Consider the following 25,411-nt stretch of genomic DNA (forward strand, 5'->3'; position numbering starts at 1 on the left):
CTAAGGGAAGTTCCCTCTGCTGAATGACACACTTGAGATAAAGACCTAAGATGCTTGTTGAGACCACTGTCGGAGGGAGGAGTTATTAGACCATTGCTATATTCACTCTTTTCTCTCTCTCTCTCTCTCTCTGTCTCTCTCTCTCTCTCTCTCTCTCTCTCTCTCTGTCTATCCTCTACCCTTCCTCTTCCATATTTTCTTTGCATACTTATTTTCTTTGCTGTCCACATCCTCCAAGTTGTTTTGGTCATCTGTATTCACGTCCTGAAACTAATCTGGCAGATACGGGTGATTGCCAGAACTGGGGAAAAGGTTGCTGTGTTAATTAAGTACTGATTGAAGGCCTTTGTGTTTTTTAATGGTTTTCCCCTCTCGAATCAGGAAGTAGTTTTAATAGATCTAACTTTCTAGTGACAGGTGTAATTTTTTGGATTAGAGGCAGATTTGGGTTTTGGGTAAAGCTCCACTTATTTTCTCTTCGCTTTCGTTCCACTTAACAAATTCTAAACCACTCCCTTAAGAAACAGGACACTTGACATCGCAACTGCAACTTTATAATCAAAGTTGTGCAAGGGTTATTTAAGTGTAGAGCAGCCTATGAAACATGTGTAGTTTGAATCAGTTGGTCGAGTGATTTGTTTAGACGTGCTGCTGTTAATGGATCTTTATGAGGAATGATTATAGTGTAACTGCAATGCACACAGCATGTTAAACCAAGATGTATATGCCTGCCTTTGAACTGCTGTAATAGACTCCTTATTCAGTGCATTGTTGTGTGATACTGCAGAGCCATATGCAGACCTGCAGCTCAGTCGTTGTTGATCCTTACACCACATCTTGTTTTTTTTACATGAGATTACTATTTTCACTTCTCAGAACATACAACTTTATTTTATTGTATTAGCAGTTTCAAACGGTCACCTACGCAATGAAACTTCTTTCCTTCCAGTTAGTCTTTTAACAAGTTTTGACATATGAAAATATACCGGGATCCAAAATTTTGTGTCAATGTCAATTTTCTTTGTATCTGCCTTAGCCAGGGCTTGACATTATAGCTTTTCCATTAGTCTGGGGCCATTAAACTCCATGTTCTGGCAAGTGGAATATAAAAATAAATGTGATCTCTATTAGGGGTCGATATTCAGTTAAAATATGTAATCAAGAGATCAGCATTAATTTGATTGAATTGTCGATCCTTGATAATGCTACATTGTGAACAACAAAACCGTTGAAATCGGCCAGGTAGCTGGCAGTTTGCAGCACAGTCCTGTTAACATTTAGAACTTAATTTAACTTAATTTAACAAGAAATGTATGCCTATCATATTGTAATTCATTATAGTGCATTTAAGCTCCAAACTATACAAATATATAAATATAATCTTTTAAAATTAAGTTTTTGGTGATAAAACTTGCATAAATACAATAATATACAATAAATACAATTGTTTAAAAGATATGTTCTCACAGCGATATAAAACAGATATAAAATTGGGACTTGTCACCTGTTTATATTCCTTTAGCAACAGTTTATAATACACAACTAAAACAAGTTTGATCAAAGCAAATATTGAAACTAGAAAATTTCACAAGAAATTTTGAAAGTGTGGCTACTACTGCCGTAAGACGTCGCAATATGTATACATTACCGGTAGTGAGATGTGTTATTGAGGTAACACATCTCTCAATAACACAATAACCTCAATAACCTCTGCCACCTTCAGAATTATCAGATCAAAGGACTTTCTTTGAGAGGGTGAAAAACGTAGTTTCTTACACAATGAAAAAAAAAATCCTTAACCGAAAGCCAAATAAAAAAGAGCCAATCAGACTTCTTCTATGGGAGGAGCCTAATCGGATTCGTTGTGTTGTCCATTTTTCCCCAGCAACAACAGACTCATTGGGTGAAAGGTCGATCCAAGTTGTATCTCCTCACTCACCAACTTTCTGGGGTCAAAAAACGTGCGCGCACACACACGCGGGCGCACATAGACACACACAGTCAATCGTTTTGTGATAATTCTGTGTGTGTCTAAGTCTAATGTATGATATATAAGAATGTGTGTGAAACGTTTTTTGTAGAGTTTAAAATAGATTTCAGAAATTTCTAAATTTCGGTTAGGGTGTTGTCTGAGATGTGTGTGTTTGTGTGTTAATGGGAGGTTATTAAGGGGTTAAACCCGTATATTCAGGCTTAACGAGAATTATACCGAAGAAAGATAAGGGGTAAAGTACCTGTAGTGGATTTCTATGTTCCTGAACTTGAATAAAAGCCAAGGGGATTGAATAAGTTCAAGGATTTAGAGATTAGTTTATATTTAACATTAATTAGAATAGGAGGAGGGGAGAGGAGCTCTTTGCAGGGGTCTGGGTGAAAGTCTCTGTGGGTGCAGCTCATTTGCATAAGGCGGGAAAACCGTGGGTGTGGCTCATGAGCGTCTGACAGAGGACGTTATTAATGGTCTAAAATGTCTATTTGTGTGCCTTGTTGGTAATATTAGGATGTTTAAACCGTGTCTATGAGTCTTAAGCTTGTTTAAGTGTTTAATAAGAGGAAGCATATGGAAGAAAAGAAGTTAAGAAGCGTTTATTTGTGTCTTGAGACCGGTGTAAGTGTAGGTAATGAACATGGGCCATTATTCGAGGTAGGGCGCAGAATTGAGTAGGGAGGTGTGGTTACACCAAGAAATAATACTATTGTATTTGACAGACAACCATGAATCCCATCCCATCACGAAAATAATGAAATCATGAGAAGCACAAACAGTCAGGATGTCAGCTGACCAACTGACAGTTCCTCCTGCGCGTGTGTGCGTGTGTGTCACCGTTGCCATGGCGTTCACTGAGAGAGAGAGACAGGATAGTTGATTTAATGAAAAAACTAACTTTCAAACTACTGTATTTGACAGACAACCATGGATCCCATCACGAAAATAATGACATCATGAGAAGCACAAGACTTCTGAGAACGTTTCCGTCTACTTAAATATTTGTAAGGATTTATAAATGAGGGCGTAAATTCAGTTTGTAAAGTGCTCACGTTTCCGTCATGAGAGAAAATTGTGGTCCGATTTAACATGGAGGTTAATGGAGCAGTTGGCCGGTCTTCATGTCGCTTTCAGGCTTGCTGACAAAACAGTATACATTTGTTGGATTCCACGACGCATGTGTACCACCGGCACAATATTTCCAACGTTTTCATATATAAATTATGCCTCAAAAGTCAATATTGTGGAGTGAATGGCAAAATACAAATACAAAAAGGTTGTTTAGGACACAGCTCCTCGTGCTCTAGCGATGACATCACAGCTCTAACCTTCCCCACACACACCCATTGTAAACTCTGAAATGGTTCCCACATTTTCCTAAACTTGAACAATAATTACATGAAAACTGTGCTAGCTATCAGAGAGAGAGAGAGAGAGAGAGAGAGAGAGAGAGAGAGAGAGAGAGAGAGAGAGAGAGGCAGGAGGAGAGAGAGAGAGAGAGAGGCAGGAGGAGAGAGAGAGAGAGGCAGGAGGAGAGAGAGAGAGGCAGGAGGAGAGAGAGAGAGAGAGACAGGCAGGAGGAGAGAGAGAGAGAGAGAGAGAAATCAGATTAACTAATATCATGTCAGCCACGGAAAGGGGGGGGCCAGACAGAGTTAGACAGACAGGGGGCGGTATATAGATCGAATGGCGGGAAAAAAATAGCACTCAAACACTCATGCGAAAAGCCCATTGGGAGGGGCAGAAGAGGGAGAAGACCTTGAAACAATCATGTCAGCCATCAATTAACCAGAGCTGCTCAATGTAAAAAAGTACAACTTTGCCTCTCTCCTACCCAAGACTTCAGTTGGTTTGTTTAAATAAAATGAAATGAATAACCATGTTTAAATCCATGAGTCAGTCACAACAGATATGAATAAAAGCAATGAAATCATGAGAAGCACAAACAGTCAGGATGTCAGCTGACCAACTGACAGTTCCTCCTGCGCGTGTGTGCGTGTGTGTCACCGTTGCCATGGTGTTCACTGAGAGAGAGACAGGATAGTTAATTTAATGAAAAAACTAACTTTCAAACTATTGTATTTGACAGACAACCATGGATCCCATCACGAAAATAATGACATCATGAGAAGCACAAGACTTCTGAGAACGTTTCCGTCTACTTAAATATTTGTAAGGATTTATAAATGAGGGCGTAAATTCAGTTTGTAAAGTGCTCACGTTTCCGTCATGAGAGAAAATTGTGGTCCGATTTAACATGGAGGTTAATGGAGCAGTTGGCCGGACTTCATGTCGCATTCAGGCTTGCTGACAAAACAGTATACATTTGTTGGATTCCACGACGCATGTGTACCACCGGCACAATATTTCCAACGTTTTCATATATAAATTATGCCTCAAAAGTCAATATTGTGGAGTGAATGGCAAAATACAAATACAAAAAGGTTGTTTAGGACACAGCTCCTCGTGCTCTAGCGATGACATCACAGCTCTAACCTTCCCCACACACACCCATTGTAAACTCTGAAATGGTTCCCACATTTTCCTAAACTTGAACAATAATTACATGAAAACTGTGCTAGCTATCAAAAAATGCCCAATTGGGCAAATAAACTCCAGACTTTTGTCAACGTTTTAAACTTTAAATCATTTCTCTACGATACATTATGGCGAGTCACTGTGGGCACAAAGATGTATGTTTTTTTGCTCTCTTCAGTCCGAAACCCCAGTCAAGTGAATGGGACAATTTCTCGCCGTTTTTCGCACTTTTCGGGAAAATGGCTGGTCGAATCTCTTAGAAAAGTCATAGCTCACGATTCCCGATCGGGCCGCACGTTTTGATGTATTTTTTACGCATGTGCGGGCAACGCTGTGGGAGAAGATACGGTCCAAAGTTTGGCGGAATAAGAAGAATAATAATAAGCCCGAGCAATAATATGAAGTGCGCTTTGCTATAGGGGTCTATGACCCCTCTAGCTGAAGCCACACTTAACTAGAAAATTTCACAAGAAATTTTGAAAGTGTGGCTACTACTGCCGTAAGACGTCGCAATATGTATACATTACCGGTAGTGAGATGTGTTATTGAGGTAACACATCTCTCAATGACACAATAACCTCAATAACCTCTGCCACCTTCAGAATTATCAGATCAAATGACTTTCTTTGAGAGGGTGAAAAACGTAGTTTTTTACACAATGAAAAAAAAAAATCCTTAACCGAAAGCCAAATAAAAAAGAGCCAATCAGACTTCTTCTATGGGAGGAGCCTAATCGGATTCGTTGTGTTGTCCATTTTTCCCCAGCAACAACAGACTCATTGGGTGAAAGGTCGATCCAAGTTGTATCTCCTCACTCACCAACTTTCTGGGGTCAAAAAACGTGCGCGCACACACACGCGGGCGCACATAGACACACACAGTCAATCGTTTTGTGATAATTCTGTGTGTGTGTGTGTCTAAGTCTAATGTATGATATATAAGAATGTGTGTGAAACGTTTTTTGTAGAGTTTAAAATAGAGTGTCTTGGATGTCAGCTGACCAACGTCAGTTGGCTCCTCCTGCGTTTGTATCACCGGTTGTCGTGGTGACAGCCCTGATTGGCTAACTTAAAACAGGTGTGACACTGTCACAGAGCGGGAGACTGAACTGTGGATTTAATGAGAAAACAACCTTTTAAACTATTGTATTTGACAGACAACCGTGAATCCCATTACGAAAATAATGACATCATGAGAAGCATAAGACTTCTGAGAACGTTTCCGTCTACTTAAATATTTGTAAGGATTTATAAATGAGAGCGTAAATTCAGTTTGTAAAGTGCTCACGTTTCCGTCATGAGAGAAAATTGTGGTCCGATTTAACATGGAGGTTAATGGAGCAGTTGGCCGGTCTTCATGTCGCTTTCAGGCTTGCTGACAAAACAGTCAGCAAGCATGTGTACACGACGCATGTGTACCACTGGCACAATATTTCCAACGTTTTCATATATAAATTATGCCTCAAAAGTCAATATTGTGGAGTGAATGGCAAAATACAAATACAAAAAGGTTGTTTAGGACACAGCTCTGTAGTGGATTTCTATGTTCCTGAACTTGAATAAAAGCCAAGGGGATTGAATAAGTTCAAGGATTTAGAGATTAGTTTATATTTAACATTAATTAGAATAGGAGGAGGGGAGAGGAGCTCTTTGCAGGGGTCTGGGTGAAAGTCTCTGTGGGTGCAGCTCATTTGCATAAGGCGGGAAAACCGTGGGTGTGGCTCATGAGCGTCTGACAGAGGACGTTATTAATGGTCTAAAATGTCTATTTGTGTGCCTTATTGGTAATATTAGGATGTTTAAACCGTGTCTATGAGTCTTAAGCTTGTTTAAGTGTTTAATAAGAGGAAGCATATGGAAGAAAAGAAGTTAAGAGGCGTTTATTTGTGTCTTGAGACCGGTGTAAGTGTAGGTAATGAAGATGGGCCATTATTCGAGGTAGGGCGCAGAATTGAGTAGGGAGGTGTGGTTACACCAAGAAATAATACTATTGTATTTGACAGACAACCATGAATCCCATCCCATCACGAAAATTATGAAATCATGAGAAGCACAAACAGTCAGGATGTCAGCTGACCAACTGACAGTTCCTCCTGCGCGTGTGTGCGTGTGTGTCACCGTTGCCATGGTGTTCACTGAGAGAGAGAGACAGGAGAGTTGATTTAATGAAAAAACTAACTTTCAAACTACTGTATTTGACAGACAACCATGGATCCCATCACGAAAATAATGACATCATGAGAAGCACAAGACTTCTGAGAACGTTTCCGTCTACTTAAATATTTGTAAGGATTTATAAATGAGGGCGTAAATTCAGTTTGTAAAGTGCTCACGTTTCCGTCATGAGAGAAAATTGTGGTCCGATTTAACATGGAGGTTAATGGAGCAGTTGGCCGGTCTTCATGTCGCTTTCAGGCTTGCTGACAAAACAGTATACATTTGTTGGATTCCACGACGCATGTGTACCACCGGCACAATATTTCCAACGTTTTCATATATAAATTATGCCTCAAAAGTCAATATTGTGGAGTGAATGGCAAAATACAAATACAAAAAGGTTGTTTAGGACACAGCTCCTCGTGCTCTAGCGATGACATCACAGCTCTAACCTTCCCCACACACACCCATTGTAAACTCTGAAATGGTTCCCACATTTTCCTAAACTTGAACAATAATTACATGAAAACTGTGCTAGCTATCAAAAAATGCCCAATTGGGCAAATAAACTCCAGACTTTTGTCAACGTTTTAAACTTTAAATCATTTCTCTACGATACTTTATGGCGAGTCACTGTGGGCACAAAGATGTATGTTTTTTTGCTCTCTTCAGTCCGAAACCCCAGTCAAGTCAATGGGACAATTTCTCGCCGTTTTTCGCACTTTTCGTGAAAATGGCTGGTCGAATCTCTTAGAAAAGTCATAGCTCACGATTCCCGATCGGGCCGCACGTTTTGATGTATTTTTTACGCATGTGCGGGCAACGCTGTGGGAGAAGATACGGTCCAAAGTTTGGCGGAATAAGAAGAATAATAATAAGTAATAATAATAATAACTAGAAAATTTCACAAGAAATTTTGAAAGTGTGGCTACTACTGCCGTAAGACGTCGCAATATGTATACATTACCGGTAGTGAGATGTGTTATTGAGGTAACACATCTCTCAATAACACAATAACCTCAATAACCTCTGCCACCTTCAGAATTATCAGATCAAATGACTTTCTTTGAGAGGGTGAAAAACGTAGTTTTTTACACAATGAAAAAAAAAATCCTTAACCGAAAGCCAAATAAAAAAGAGCCAATCAGACTTCTTCTATGGGAGGAGCCTAATCGGATTCGTTGTGTTGTCCATTTTTCCCCAGCAACAACAGACTCATTGGGTGAAAGGTCGATCCAAGTTGTATCTCCTCACTCACCAACTTTCTGGGGTCAAAAAACGTGCGCGCACACACACGCGGGCGCACATAGACACACACAGTCAATCGTTTTGTGATAATTCTGTGTGTGTGTGTGTCTAAGTCTAATGTATGATATATAAGAATGTGTGTGAAACGTTTTTTGTAGAGTTTAAAATAGAGTGTCTTGGATGTCAGCTGACCAACGTCAGTTGGCTCCTCCTGCGTTTGTATCACCGGTTGTCGTGGTGACAGCCCTGATTGGCTAACTTAAAACAGGTGTGACACTGTCACAGAGCGGGAGACTGAACTGTGGATTTAATGAGAAAACAACCTTTTAAACTATTGTATTTGACAGACAACCGTGAATCCCATCACGAAAATAACAAAATCATGAGAAGCACAAGACTTCTGAGAACGTTTCCGTCTACTTAAATATTTGTAAGGATTTATAAATGAGGGCGTGGAAGTTTGTAAAGTGCTCACGTTTCCGTCATGAGAGAAAATTGTGGTCCGATTTAACATGGTTATTTAAGTTAACATGGTTATTTAAGTTTATTATTATTATTATAGATTATAAATAATCTAATAAAATCTAGAAAATTTCACAAGAAATTTTGAAAGTGTGGCTACTACTGCCGTAAGACGTCGCAATATGTATACATTACCGGTAGTGAGATGTGTTATTGAGGTAACACATCTCTCAATAACACAATAACCTCAATAACCTCTGCCACCTTCAGAATTATCAGATCAAATGACTTTCTTTGAGAGGGTGAAAAACGTAGTTTTTTACACAATGAAGAAAAAAATCCTTAACCGAAAGCCAAATAAAAAAGAGCCAATCAGACTTCTTCTATGGGAGGAGCCTAATCGGATTCGTTGTGTTGTCCATTTTTCCCCAGCAACAACAGACTCATTGGGTGAAAGGTCGATCCAAGTTGTATCTCCTCACTCACCAACTTTCTGGGGTCAAAAAACGTGCGCGCACACACACACACGCGGGCGCACATAGACACACACAGTCAATCGTTTTGTGATAATTCTGTGTGTGTGTGTGTCTAAGTCTAATGTATGATATATAAGAATGTGTGTGAAACGTTTTTTGTAGAGTTTAAAATAGATTTCAGAAATTTCAGAAATTTCTAAATTTCGGTTAGGGTGTTGTCTGAGATGTGTGTGTTTGTGTGTTAATGGGAGGTTATTAAGGGGTTAAACCCGTATATTCAGGCTTAACGAGAATTATACCGAAGAAAGATAAGGGGTAAAGTACCTGTAGTGGATTTCTATGTTCCTGAACTTGAATAAAAGCCAAGGGGATTGAATAAGTTCAAGGATTTAGAGATTAGTTTATATTTAACATTAATTAGAATAGGAGGAGGGGAGAGGAGCTCTTTGCAGGGGTCTGGGTGAAAGTCTCTGTGGGTGCAGCTCATTTGCATAAGGCGGGAAAACTGTGGGTGTGGCTCATGAGCGTCTGACAGAGGACGTTATTAACGGTCTAAAATGTCTATTTGTGTGCCTTATTGGTAATATTAGGATGTTTAAACCGTGTCTATGAGTCTTAAGCTTGTTTAAGTGTTTAATAAGAGGAAGCATATGGAAGAAAAGAAGTTAAGAGGCGTTTATTTGTGTCTTGAGACCGGTGTAAGTGTAGGTAATGAAGATGGGCCATTATTCGAGGTAGGGCGCAGAATTGAGTAGGGAGGTGTGGTTACACCAAGAAATAATACTATTGTATTTGACAGACAACCATGAATCCCATCCCATCACGAAAATAATGAAATCATGAGAAGCACAAACAGTCAGGATGTCAGCTGACCAACTGACAGTTCCTCCTGCGCGTGTGTGCGCGTGTGTCACCGTTGCCATGGTGTTCACTGAGAGAGAGACAGGAGAGTTGATTTAATGAAAAAACTAACTTTCAAACTACTGTATTTGACAGACAACCATGGATCCCATCACGAAAATAATGACATCATGAGAAGCACAAGACTTCTGAGAACGTTTCCGTCTACTTAAATATTTGTAAGGATTTATAAATGAGGGCGTAAATTCAGTTTGTAAAGTGCTCACGTTTCCGTCATGAGAGAAAATTGTGGTCCGATTTAACATGGAGGTTAATGGAGCAGTTGGCCGGTCTTCATGTCGCTTTCAGGCTTGCTGACAAAACAGTATACATTTGTTGGATTCCACGACGCATGTGTACCACCGGCACAATATTTCCAACGTTTTCATATATAAATTATGCCTCAAAAGTCAATATTGTGGAGTGAATGGCAAAATACAAATACAAAAAGGTTGTTTAGGACACAGCTCTGTAGTGGATTTCTATGTTCCTGAACTTGAATAAAAGCCAAGGGCATTGAATAAGTTCAAGGATTTAGAGATTAGTTTATATTTAACATTAATTAGAATAGGAGGAGGGGAGAGGAGCTCTTTGCAGGGGTCTGGGTGAAAGTCTCTGTGGGTGCAGCTCATTTGCATAAGGCGGGAAAACCGTGGGTGTGGCTCATGAGCGTCTGACAAAGGACGTTATTAATGGTCTAAAATGTCTATTTGTGTGCCTTATTGGTAATATTAGGATGTTTAAACCGTGTCTATGAGTCTTAAGCTTGTTTAAGTGTTTAATAAGAGGAAGCATATGGAAGAAAAGAAGTTAAGAGGCGTTTATTTGTGTCTTGAGACCGGTGTAAGTGTAGGTAATGAAGATGGGCCATTATTCGAGGTAGGGCGCAAGAATTGAGTAGGGAGGTGTGGTTACACCAAGAAATAATACTATTGTATTTGACAGACAACCATGAATCCCATCCCATCACGAAAATAATGAAATCATGAGAAGCACAAACAGTCAGGATGTCAGCTGACCAACTGACAGTTCCTCCTGCGCGTGTGTGTGTGTGTGCGTGTGTGTCACCGTTGCCATGGTGTTCACTGAGAGAGAGACAGGAGAGTTGATTTAATGAAAAAACTAACTTTCAAACTACTGTATTTGACAGACAACCATGGATCCCATCACGAAAATAATGACATCATGAGAAGCACAAGACTTCTGCGAACGTTTCCGTCTACTTAAATATTTGTAAGGATTTAGAAATGAGAGCGTAAATTCAGTTTGAAAAGTGCTCACGTTTCCGTCATGAGAGAAAATTGTGGTCCGATTTAACATGGAGGTTAATGGAGCAGTTGGCCGGTCTTCATGTCGCTTTCAGGCTTGCTGACAAAACAGTATACATTTGTTGGATTCCACGACGCATGTGTACCACCGGCACACTATTTCCAACGTTTTCATATATAAATTATGCCTCAAAAGTCAATATTGTGGAGTGAATGGCAAAATACAAATACAAAAAGGTTGTTTAGGACACAGCTCCTCGTGCTCTAGCGATGACATCACAGCTCTAACCTTCCCCACACACACCCATTGTAAACTCTGAAATGGTTCCCACATTTTCCTAAACTTGAACAATAATTACATGAAAACTGTGCTAGCTATCAAAAAATGCCCAATTGGGCAAATAAACTCCAGACTTTTGTCAACGTTTTAAACTTTAAATCATTTCTCTACGATACATTATGGCGAGTCACTGTGGGCACAAAGATGTATGTTTTTTTGCTCTCTTCAGTCCGAAACCCCAGTCAAGTGAATGGGACAATTTCTCGCCGTTTTTCGCACTTTTCGGGAAAATGGCTGGTCGAATCTCTTAGAAAAGTCATAGCTCACGATTCCCGATCGGGCCGCACGTTTTGATGTATTTTTTACGCATGTGCGGGCAACGCTGTGGGAGAAGATACGGTCCAAAGTTTGGCGGAATAAGAAGAATAATAATAAGTAATAATAATAATAATAAGCCCGAGCAATAATATGAAGTGCGCTTTGCTATAGGGGTCTATGACCCCTCTAGCTGAAGCCACACTTAATAATAATAAGCCCGAGCAATAATATGAAGTGCGCTTTGCTATAGGGGTCTATGACCCCTCTAGCTGAAGCCACACTTAATAAAGATAATTTATTCCCCAATCCGTTGAATTGTGTATGTATATGCAAATAACCACTATACATGACAATACTACATTCAATTGATCATTTTTAGAATTTCTGACGGTTTTTTTGTCCAATTGTCCAACTCCCTTTTTATTTTATTTTATTAATATTAGGCCTACACTTTCCATCTCAAACAAGTAAGTTGGCTATTGGGCAAGTAAAACATCCCAGCTACCCGAATAAGCTTTATGTCAAGCCCTGCTAATCCATGCTCTTTTGAAAAGGTCCAATGTGAAGGATTTAGGGAGATCTATTAGCAGAAATGGAATAACATGTTTTCTTTAGTGTATAATCACATGAAATAAGGAATGTTGCGTTTTTATTATATTAAAATGAGCTCTGCACGGAGTTCGCCATGTTGCACTACAATGTTTCTACAGTAGCCCAGAGTGGACAAACCAAACACTGGCTCTAGAGAGGCCCTAATGCATTTTGGGCCACACGTTTGGGAAGGGATGGGTGAGCAGAGGGGTGTTCAGTTGGTTGCAATCTGCAACTGCACTGCTAGATACCACTTAATCCTACACAGTGGTCATTCAATTGAACTAAAAATGATGGCCAGAATATTGTCTTCAATTGTAAAATGAAAATTCTATTATCGTGATCAGATTTGTTTTTGCTATACATTACGATTTCTACTTGCCAGCACAACTAGGGCTGGCAGAGGCTGCCCAAGTTGAATTCTTGGCCTTTAACAATAACTCCCCCATCGAGGTAATATATTATGCCTCGGTGTGGCTGTAAGTGGAGCTGCAGCATCACTAACAACAAACCGTAAAAAGGAGCTTTTCAGCAAACTGCAGCAGGGAGCAGCAACACTTGTCAGCTGGCTCCTCCTTGCCTCAGGAGCCACTCTGCCCCTTTCTGCACGTTTTTTTCTCCCTGCCTGGTCTGATGACCTCTCCCTCTCTCCCACCCACACACACAGATTTTTTTATTGATTTTATTGATTTACTAAGTGAAGGAGCCAGAGACAAGAGTGAGCATATTTAGTCTAATCCCTGCTGTTTGGGCCATGTACGATGGACTGCTCCTTAATCCCCAAAGCTGTCAAAGTCACTTCACAAAGAAGACCCAGGACGCCTCGTGATGGCTATACAATACACAATGCTCCAATTTTTCTTTCGGCTTGTCCTCCCCGCTCCCAGTTATTTCTATGGAGCTCTTTTGAAAGAGGATTAAACATAGCTATCTCATCTGTTGGGCTGTCATTCATTCAGCCAGCTTTCTTCTTTTCTGCTCCTTCCTTGATGATAGGGAGACGATGAGGTGTGTGAATGCAGTAGGTCAAAAAAATGTGGACCCTGTTTGCACCTTTCTTTGAACAACAAGGTGACCATGATTATCCATGAATCCACGTGACTTTTATTCTCAAGAGCCCATGTTCCTAAAAAACGTATTAAACAAAAAGGACCTATTTAAGTGACACTTACTTTTCTACTTACTAGTTTAAGGTACATTTGTTTCATAGTTACATGTCTTTATCCTATTTGAAAAAAAGGTAGTGCACATACATGTGTAGGGTAGACATATTTAGTAGATTACTGAAAGTCTTCACTTCAAGTCCAGTCAAAAAGGAGCAATGGTACGAAATCATCTCCCCGTACAATCTCCCAGCTTTCTTTTTACCTTTCGAAAATTGGAATCAGAGCCTGAAATGTCAGCCGTGGTACAAATGATTGTTGGCAATGAAAGTGCACCTTGGATTTTGGAATGGACTTAAGTGTCACTGAATAATGCGCATGGGATAGTTAATTGAAGCCGGTGTGTATGTGTGCCATGATGGGAGCCCAACCCCTCTGCAAGCATGAGAGCACAGCAATTCTGATGGGTCAGATGTGCTCTGAGGTCAGGTTCACTCAGTTACTTGAAGCTGCTCACCCCGGCCAGCTGAGCCACTCATTTCTGCCCCGTTCACATCTGATGCTCCAACCACGCCTTACTGGCTGTGAACACCCTTTTTTAAATCAAGAAATCAAATAGATACATTGCCATTTATTCTTGCCGACACGCAAGCTTCAAATTGACATCTGCTTTACAGCTGAACATAGTATACATTTGTGTCAGTATTCATCAAACAATATGTATTTTTGCAAACATTATTTTCAGAGATGTGTCATATTTCGAATCTATTTCGCAACGCTGCAGACATGGAATCTTCATATGTTAATGCAAACCACACTTTCCCTGACTGGCGGCTTCCAGCCAAATAAAATACATACTGAGGTGACAGTTTTTCATCAACGGGTGCTACAGTATAAAGACAGGATGGGCTTTTGACTAAAAGAAACAGAGCTGAATTCACCCTCGAGGAAATGCCACCAAACAGCTGATTCTCAGTTCTTTTAAATTCAATGAAAGAAATCTACTGAGCCTGCACTAATGAGTTAATTGCTGTCTGCGATTTTGTCATGAGAGGTTTTCATGAAAAGCCAGATTTGCTCCAGCTACACTGCATGCAGGGTCCCACACAGTACTTTAAAGCTGCAGTCATGTATTGCCAAATCAGACTGCATAACAAAAGCTTTTGGGAAAAACAGTTGTTCATAAAGACCTCCAGCAAGAGATGGAATTTTCTGAAATTACCCCTCATCATCAGATACTGTCAGATAATGTGCTCATTTACAGCGTTATTACTTTAAATACTAAGTAATTAACTGATGGATTATTGAAGGCTTTTAAATAAATGCGTTAACATTAATTAATTGACTGTCCATTAAGCCCCGCCCCTGAAAAGCGATGGCCAATCTTATTTTAGCACCTATTACAAGGCACCTGATAGTACAAGGTCTAATAAGGAAACCATTCCGTATTGTAAAGAGTTTGGTATCTTTCTTTTTAAATCACTATCACAGAAGTGTGTAAGAAATTGATAAAATAAATAAATTAGGGCGTTTGTGTATTGTAAACTGCAATGTGTGCCATGCAAAAGTAACAAAGAGGAAAGGGCTTATTAACTCTTCATTTGAATTTTGTTGGAAACAGTTTGTTATTTGTCATTTTACAAATAATCAATTGATATGCTGTAAAGAAAGCGTGGGTTTCCTTACAGAACGTTACATTTTCTGTATGAGTTTGCATCATTAGGCAGTCGAAAGGTTGCATTTAGCGTCAAATGTTTTAACCTTCCATCATATTTTCATATTTTAAAGGGAACATGGCATCCTTTCTTTGACAGGTTAAGATTTTCACCAATGGTGCTAGAGCACATAAAATAAATTAAAAAGAGCCCTTATGGAAAGGGGCAAAATTGCAATGTGTGGTACACATAATACTGGCTGAAATGCACTCTGGTAGATTGAAAAGTTCACTTTGTCACCATTAAAGGCAAAACCATTCAAAACAAAAGCAGTCCTGCTTCCTCAGCATGTCATAAGCCATAAGTAGAGGCCTCAGTAAAAGTGCCATGTCTGGGCCTTGGTAGTTCATTAAGACTGTCTGGGTGCAGATGGATCTCCCTTGTGAGCCACCACTTCATTAATCCCCCACACCACACCCAGCAGCGGGACATCAGACAGTCCACTCATTACAGCCACTCCACAAGAGAGCAAGTGGGAAGGGGATATATAGAGGACATATATATATATATATATATTTAAATATCTTTTTTAATTCTCCAAACTTCAAACAGCCTCAATGTGGCCTGTTTTTACATTAAATCAAATCTGCAAAGAGTTTGGATTAATTAAATTAAATTCAACATACATTAATTTCACTATAAAGATGCATGACTTTTCCTCTAAAGCAAGCTTGTAAATCTCATCAGTGTGAATGGTTAGGATCCCAGAGGGTAAGAAATCATACAGCTATGTAATAACGGGTGAGATTTGGCAGCGACCTCACAATTTATCTCAATTTCAAAGTCTAGAGAACCTTTAAGAACATAATTATTTATAGTTTGTGACAATTACTGCAATACTGCAATGAAACAAAGGACCCAGAATATCTATTTTCAGCCCTCAAGGACCCTGAATTAATTTTTTACCATATCAATACAAGGATGTATTATTCTTTCTCTGATATCTTTGAATGTGTGCCTTTGAGCTTTGCTTCAGAGATATGGAAAGGTTACAGAAAGAATGACAAGGTATAAGACACCATTTTTTTCACAATCAGTACAGGGCATGATTCGTTGACAAGACTTGTCATTTACTAAACTAAGTAATTTACTAAAAATCCTTGATACAAATTCGATGCATCGAGACTTTGTTTAACCTTGATGATGAATCAGTGGAATAATCGGTAGAATACTTGATGACTCAAATATTCGATAGCTGCAGCCCTTTTTCCAACTCGATTTGAAATGTGTTGCTAAATCTCCCTGATGTGATCAGTTTTTAATAAAGGTGCAGCAGTCCTGATAATGAGCCACAGGCCGCAGGCTTTAATGCTGTATAATGCTGCATAAATCAAGGCTGAAATTAATTGGTCCAATTACATTAGGGCCAAACAGGAACGCTAGCTTGATAGTCTTAACGCTAACGCCTTTGATAATGAATCAGCCCTATTTCCCCTGGCCTCCATGAACCGTATACACTCTCAATGGCAGTATTTACCAATATTTACCAACTGTCTACACTGTTCTAGTTCCTTGGTCATTACTTGATGATAGAAATTACGTTGAATCAATGCTCGTGTGTGGCAGCCCAGACATGTCACCACGTTTTACACTACTACTTTTTATTGATTTATAAATCAAGATGGAGTCACCGAGGGTGATATTAGGTGCCGTATTGTAAGGTTGATGAGAAAGAAACTTTCAGATGTACGTAGTAGAATAGATGTGGCTTAGTTTACTATATCAGGAACGGAGCAGAGATGAAGCATATTCTTTCTCCCCGGAACAGCCATCTGATTACAGCAGTCAGCCCAGATTACATCTGACTGTTCAAGCTGCTCCTCTGTTCCTTTGCCAAGGAAACAATATGGGGAAATAATGTCTCAGTGTGCCTCATTGCACTTTTCCCCCGTTCACCAGAGAGACAGTAATACTGCAAGACTCAATGGGGAAGGTCTGATCTGTAGTCTTTACATCTTCGCAAAGTGACCATGAAGTTGCTACGGTAACCATTGTCAAAGGCTTCACGCGGTGACCTAAATTGTTTTTTCCGTGATTTAAGGAGCAGTTTGATTACATAGTAGCTCAGGTTGACCCAAATCAGGCCGTGGCGGATGCTGTCCATTAGAATGTGTTTGTGCAATGCACCACTAGCAGTTAATGCAAGCACAGTGGAGAGACAGATTGAGGTTTGCATGAGTCAGAGTCAGTGAGAGTTCCTGTGTTTCAGATTTATAAAGGTTTATGAGTGAATATCCTGCGCTCTTAAAAGCTTAATCCCCCAGAGGATTAGATTGAGGCTCCCAGTGTTTGGAGTGTTGCATTACCAGAGGTTATCTGTTTGTGTTAGAGTGGTTACTTACAGTAAACTGCTTTTTAAAAATTCTAACGTTAAAAGTTAGCATGTCTGGCTAACTAGCTTACTGCCGTTAGCCTATTTCCAAAGGTAAGGGCATGATATTAGCTTATGCTATACATAAATATACACATACATATATATATATATATACATATATATATATGTATATATATATATATATATATATACATATATATATGTATATATATATATATATATATATATATATATACATATATATATATATATACATATATATATATATATATATATATATATATATATAACCAGTTGTATTGCCTTTTTTTACACAAACCTAAGCAGTTTCACCAATAGTCATACGTACAAGTTAGTTCTAACAAGATTACTGAACTACTAAATAAAAATGGAAAAAAGTCATAAGTGACATACAGTATAAGCAGTCACCTTTGGATCATTATGCCTTTAAAGTGTATGTCATTCATACGCCATGATGTGCCATTTTTTAAATCCTTTTGTGGTTTAAAAAGTATATTGTATATATATTGTACATACCAGTTCATTACTTTCTGAATATCAACAAGTGAAGTGAAGAAGATAACAGCTTACTGTGAAGCAGGCACGGGAGAACCAGAAGCAGACTGTCAGACACCTGCTTCAGTAAAATCTAAAAGGTTTCATCACACACCGCTTCTGTCCAGAGGCACCGGAGAAATTGACACCTAATAAAAGTAGTAGTAACCCTGTAGTAGTAGTAACTTTAACAAGGAACATAACAACTTTACAGTTACATTATTTTGCAATGATCATCCAAATAAAAATAGCGTTGGGGTAATTACATTGTGTATCATTGTAATTGGAGAGCAAAGCATTAGGCTAAGCCAGGAAGAAGCTTATTGCTCGATAGCATCATTAGTAAATAGTGGTCCAGCTCACTACACAATTGGAACGAACAGACTGACTCCTCCCTGCATTTACATCCTCCCTCTGTGAAGTAACGGGAGCTTTTGTTTTTGTTTTAAAATGCTTCAGTGTGAAACAAAAGCCACGAATAAACAAAATTCCTTCCATACATAAATGTATGAAAGTACCCTCTGCAGAGATTTCCTTGTGTTTTCTGAGCAGACGGACACCGTTTAGACTTGTGGTTAGATCAACATTTTTGCTATGCTCACTGCAGGTAGCACTCTGCCAGAGAGGCAAAGTGGGTTGAGATGTAAACATGCAATTGTCGACAGGAATTCTGACAAACATCCAGGATGTTTCTCTTCTAATTACGTTTTTGTAGCGTCTATTTAACAAACACTCAGTTTGAATTTCATCGCGGTTTCCCTCATTCAGCACTCTCCTGATGAGCAACCACACAGCAGTGAGAATAAGCTCTACTAATATTGCCGGTCAAATTTCCGGCAAAAGCTCCTTCCCCACAGATTTATCGAACTGAATAGGCAAAAGAAACTTTGGCCTGCATTTGCCTCCAATTAACCTCAGTTTAGCTTGGCCTTCAAGATGATTGGCTTTTATACAGAAGCATATTCCACTTAAAGAAATGCCTGTTCTGGCACCAATGTTGTCTCGTTTCTATAACCTGCACAGGAGACATATTTAAAAAAGCCTATTAAAACAGGCCCTGGGCTGTTGAGAAAGGAATAGAAGCAAATTAGAAGAAGAAGAAAATACAAGAAGAGTGCAAAAAAGAACGGATGGTGAGACACTCAGCCCATGGAACACAAATGGGCAGCTCTGCTTTCAATCAGAAGCAGATTCAATCAACCAGAAGACAAACAGAGAAGGCACAAGTCACATCCTCTCATTTAAACTACACCACTTGAGTGTGGACTTATTGACAAGCAATGTTTTGCTGTCCTCTGTTATCATTCCCAGTCTAACAGGTTGAAAGCACAACTACATCCAGCTGATAACGTGCAAAAGGAAAAGCACAGGATACCACCATCTAGGCTCTCCCTCCTCTTGCCTGTTTAGCAGGACTTACAAGCCCTGACATGTAATCAGGCGGTGTGCACACCTCAGTGGGCCACAGAGATATCACAAGCTGCACCCTCAGCGCCTCAACATAGCAGGACCAGCGGACATGTCCACGCCTCCAGATGAGATGCCACGCTTTGTACATGTCATCTCTTCCACCTTGGACCTGCACCCACAAACACTCGGCACAGACACATGGTTGGGCATGTATGTCAACACACACGGACAAATGCGTGTGAGGGTGATTGGAGTTTCAACCTCAGGTGATAGCCGTCTGTGGTTTGTGGAGGTCACACTGGAAGGACTTCCACAGAAGCTCCAAGTGACGACTTTACTGCCTTTACCATAATTTGTGCGAAGACTATATTCACGATTAACCATTAGACCTTGATAGATATCTGAATGTTTTTCATAGCTGATGTGTCTGTCAGTGACGGCAAAGCCACAGTCGCATCTTAGTCATGTCGCGCAAGCGGCTCCCGCTGATGCAGTCAGACGTCTCGGACACTTGTCATTAGTCTCTCATAGTGTCATCTAACTCGACTCCTCACAGCCTCCAGATCAGTCCTCCATCTCCCACTGGCTGCTAGTGGGCAGGAAGCATTAAATGACTGTGCTGAATATGTAAATGGCTGCCATTAAAGCTCTCTGTCTTTAATTAGTCCTTAGATTTCATGACTGAGTGCTTCCAATTATGGATCAATGTCTCCTTTCTGCACATGGACCTCTGGGTGTGTGGAGGCAGTGTTTCCGTTAAAAAATGCTTTATAATTTCTCCTCTGCCCAGACGGCCGTTCACGTCACACTCTCTAACTGCTGACCAATGAGAAATTCTGCTGCTGTAAGCTTACTGATATGTGTATTATGTGCACCCATAGGATTTTTTTATATGGACCTGATCATATTTGAACAAATATGCATTTTGATTTATAGATTGGCCTGTCTGGATTTGTAGTGGATGCAGTGTGTCGAGAAATATACAGTTGATATGTGTGTGAGTGTGTGGGTGTGTGTGTAATTGCTCTGGTAGTCATTTAGCACTGAGCTCATTAAATGGGGCATAAGAGGGGGCTAAATTCTTCTTAATAACTAAATGCACTCCTGACTGGGAGTTGGGCGCATACTGGCAGGAGGTGCTGATATAGCGCTTTGAGACTATGCTATTTATGTGTTTTAAAAATGGCCATTAGGGTCTGTGGGTTCAGGTAGCCCTAAAAGCTGCTTAGGGGTTTTAGGAATCCAAAATGTTAAATATGTCTTACTGTTAATTGGCTTGAGACCGTCAATGTGTCCAGGTGCAATGCTAGCACTCATGTATAAAAGGATTTCAAAAGCATTTACTGATGAGGGAAGCTTCCAAATTTCTGATGCAGATTGGTTGGGCATCCCAAGAGCAAGTAACTTCAGAATCTGGAGCTTGCCAGGTTCAATTCATTTTGTCCCAATCTACAGACTGTAATACAGACTGTTATTCATCCTCTCAAATTATGTTTGTTTCCATACTTTTCAAGAGCAATCAAATAAGTAATCAAAGAATCTGTGATACAATTACTCAGTTTTCACAGTAAATGAGCAGCCGAATCATTATATTGTTCAAAGTGGATGCAAATTGACCACTTTCGCCTTTCGACAAGCTGCTAATGCACTGGCCTTTTATTGTTTTACAGCTAGAGCACATGCAAATATTTGCATAAACAGTGATACATGAGCAGTGAAATAAAATCATTCTTGGAAAGAGAATGTATTCTCAGCACATGTGGAAGCCAATCTCTCTTCCAGGTGTGCTTGAAAACAATGTACGCTAGAGGAGATGTCAAAGTATCACCAGTGTGTGGGTGTCACGTAGATGTATTGTGAGTCTCTGAATTAAAATGGATCTCATAAGGACTCCCTAAGAAGGTTGGAGTTGTGCAGGACTGACTCTCCATCACTGCCTCTTACCCCTCTGATCTATGGCACTGCATTAAGAGTAAAGAACAAGGCAATCATGCCCACACAGCCTCCGCATCACTTCCTCACCAACACTGCAATTATCACAAACAAAGCAGCTCCATTTACAAATATGAAACAGCAGGAATGTGACTTGTAAATGTAAGTGTGTGCATCTGAGCTAATGCAAGTGTACATGTGCATATTCAGTGCACATGCATTAGTTAACATGTATTGTATGACCTTTACTAAAAAGATCTTTGCACTACTTCTTCATAAGATGCTCCCACTGATCTCACTCTGCCGTTACAGCAAATTTGACATCTGGCTGTGTGCTGTACTTATTTACCACCGACCTGCTTGCAGAACACATGCTGTAATTCCCTTTCAGCCTTTTTCTGTCTCACAAAGTCGGAGCTTAACTTTACACATCCTACAAGCAGGGGGGTAAAGCATAGGTTGCATTAGAGTACCATTGATCTGATGGTCTGGACGCTTCTGGTCAATGACTCTTGTGTGTCCTCCAGGTTCCGTTGCCATGCCAACGATGGCAGAGCTGAAAGAACCCCAGGTTTTGTGGGTCTTTAAGGACTTTTCCGAGGAGGACAGGCGCTGCCAGTGTCGCAGCACCTGCAGGTGCAAGGGCAGGCCCGCAAGGTCACATGATGTCACCCGCAGATCAACCAGGGGGAGCATGTGGAGGGGTGACGGGGGAGGGAGAGTTTATCTGCACTTATCTGCACACTTATCTGCACATTTGCATCACTGCCCCAGGGCTCAGTGTCTGCTGCCCCCTAGTGTGTGTGTGGCTGAGTTATCAGCAGCTTTGCTGGCCATTCCCTGTGCTTAATGCCTGTTATCCAGCCTTGAGATGAGTGCTTTGATGTGAAGAAAATTGAGTGTAACTGTCGGGACAAGTAGCAATTTATTATATTGCAATTTGCTACTTATATAGCTTTGCTATGAATGAGACAGATATAGAGTGCAACTGACTGGGAAGTGATGTCGGATGCTCAAAGGTCTGAGGTCACCGGTGATGATAACTACCGTCATTAGGGATCCATTACACCATGGAGCCTCCTTCAGCTGATGGACTCTAATGATGTTGCACTGCAGAAAAGCATTTAGTTTTGATTAGACGATTGTTGGCATGGTGCATTTCATTAGCTCCAAGATGAGATGTTGTTGTCTGGGAACTGCTATGCCACTGTTTGAGCCCGAGCTAATAGACTGCGCCCTGTATCCCTCAAGGCAATCTGGAACACGTTAAGAAACAAATGGAATAATGGAATATACCCCTCTTGACACTCTTCTACCTTTTGCATCGAGCATCCTTCCCCTGTTTATCCCCCATATAACAAATCAACTTTTAACTATACTGTCTGGAGATATAGGGGCTCTACTTTCTTGGCGCAGCCTATTATAGCACTGTTAAAATGTACGTGTAAAATATAGTCTTTTAGTTTCTGTGTAGAAACCGACCAAACTGCCAACTAAACATTGTTATGAAGTGGCAGTAAATGATTTGAGTGATATAATTTAAAGCAATGAGAGAAGCTCTGCTGTGTCCAATTCAAGGCCACATTTGGCAGTTAGTTATTTAGAAAGAGGATTCTGCCTTTTCCCATGTACATTTAATCATGTGTGTGACAGTTGGTATTACTTAGGGAGGGAGCGGGACCAGCTGAGGAAGGAGATGCGAGCAGCGAGTATGGTGGGAGTTGAATATCCGGCGGATGAATGCTGCAGAACACTGTTAAGCTAATCGGAAATTTGATCCCCTTTTTGGGTTTGATGCACATAAGCCAGAAGCATTCGGTTTGTGCCCGTGGTTCATTATAATCGTATAATTAATAGTACTCAGCCCTTTTCTCTGTGTGCTCGTTAGAAAGGGGAAAAGAATAAATGATTAAATTAAAGGGAATCTGACGCTTATTAAAAGTGGGTTTAATTCAAGCACTGTAGGTTATTTGAAATGTAACAGTGCAATCTTTTTTTATGAGCTCCTGGAGAATAAGATGAATGTAAATTACATTTCCCAGAATGCCTATTGGGAAGTAAAAATCAGTACGGTGTAGTACTGTTACTGTATTAAAGCATTATTTTTATTATTTTCAGAGAATGTAATGTCCTAATTGGATAGCAAAGTGTAGAGATGACAGGAAATGAGTGGAGCGGGTGAAGGTTCACAAAATGCAACGAGGTTTCTTGACTGGACACGAAATGCATCAGGGTTCCCCATAGATAGACTACTTTTTTACATGGGTGTTCCTTAATAATTTTGTGAAAGTGGTAGACAATAATCATCTCAAAAACCTCCTGTAAAACAAACCATATTGGATCCTACTGGGTTTATATGGTAGTTATCATCAGTGCTGGAAAAAGTATACAACTCAAAGGCCCTCGCCCTGCATTCAAAATAAAGTGTTGAGGTATAATCAGCTAAATATTCTAAAAACAGCAAAACATTTGTCAGTGAATCTGCAAAGTTGCTAGTAACTAAGCTATTTAGTTGAGTGGCAGTATAAAGACGCAGTACACTACTTCAGAAATGTTACTTATATTCAACAGTGCTTAGCTTGTAAGTTACATATATAGTAAGTTACATATAAGTTACCTGAATGATAGTACCCCCTCTGTATTCTGGTTTAGGGATAAGGGTTGGTTCAAGTCTAAGTAGGCAGAAACCAGACTTTAAAACACAGATGTAGTCACCGTGGCGTAACCCATAACTTTCTGAAGAAGCATTTTGAAGCTCAATGTGGGTGGCTCTAGCCGACACCATCTTGGCAGTGAAAACCCAACTTAAATCTAATGGGACAAGAGGTGGATCTTCAGTGAAGCTGATGCGGGCTCCGATGACACAGCAGAGAAGACAGCTAGTGACCTGGTACGGCACTCACTTGTCACTCGAAGCAGCGATGTCCTTAATTATGCATACATTTAAGCCTTAATATAATTTATGCGGGTGAAAAACAACCCCCCTAGAGTTGTCATGAAATTGGTAATGGAAATTAGCTGGAGACCATAACCGTTTTTTGTATCAGGCTTTTAACATGTTACATTCTGCTTCAAAGTTAGACATTTTAACATGAGTAGAGCCAGCCTCAAGTGAACATTTGAGGTTTTTGCAAATTCCGCAAGGGCTTCAATTCTGAGCCCCTGAGGTTGCCGCTCAGTGTTAACACATATTGACGGGGAAACAGTATCTGTGCATAAAGCACCTTCAACTCCTCAATGAACTTGTTAAATCTATTCGGGCAGCTGCCCCTCTTGAGATAACATACGGTCCTCCAAGTTCTTAGGCAAACATAGGAAAAACTGCCTCTGGTTAAATGTTTTGTAGAAGTGTTGACGAACTCCTGGGACAGCGTACAGAACATGGTGCTGCAAATATGCAATGTTCTCAGAGGCCCACTTACTAAATTTCAAATGATTTCCATGATATAAGTCTTGTGGGAATAATTAGAATGTATTTTCTACTCTGCACAAGTACAACTCTTACCGCAGTGCTCACTCGTTGTCTGTGTAATTGTCTCCGTTTGAGTCTAAAAGTAACATTTTATTGAAAATATATGATGTAATAATTTCCCAAATCAACAACATGTTTTTATTTAACAAAAGATGATGCTTCAATACATATTCGTTGGTGTTTAGCCTTTCATAAACAACATTTTCACTGCGATCATGCATGTACACAAAACCGCACAGACACTCAAAACTTACTTCAAAAACCCCAATAGAAGCTTCAATTATACTAAAATAAATTTGGTACAATCCTAATGGGGTTTACAGGCCTCCATTTAAAATAATCTGTATGGTATAAATGGTATGGCAACAGTATCACATTTTTCAGTTCTCTAGTTTGCACAACAATCGTGAATGCCCACATCCCCACATGCTGCATTGTGGGACCTTCAATTTTGCAGTCAGGAAACAGGTCAACCATAATAAGACAATAATACTTCATAGCTCACAGTGAAGAATCACACCTTTTTTCTTCAATATAAATAGACAGATATGCACACCTTAACTTGTTGACCAAAACACCCCGCACTGCAGCAATGTCCTTATTCTCCTCCTCCCTGTTTTGGGTGTTATGGCATATGTCTTTGGCAGTTCTGTGTTCTTCGGCCC

At 40.0% G+C, this 25,411-nt stretch overlaps 1 protein-coding gene across 1 annotated transcript in view; it reads left to right on the plus strand.

Moving 5' to 3' along the window:
- The window catches only part of LOC306740530 (transmembrane protein 132C), a gene marked incomplete at both ends in the record, with an annotated part of 127,356 nt that overhangs the window by 61,790 nt on the left and 40,155 nt on the right, over positions 1-25,411 (plus strand). The window lies entirely within an intron of this gene.

Source organism: Taurulus bubalis (genome assembly GCF_910589615.1).
Source record: "Taurulus bubalis genome assembly, chromosome: 8".
NCBI classification, from domain to species: Eukaryota; Metazoa; Chordata; class Actinopteri; order Perciformes; family Cottidae; genus Taurulus; species Taurulus bubalis.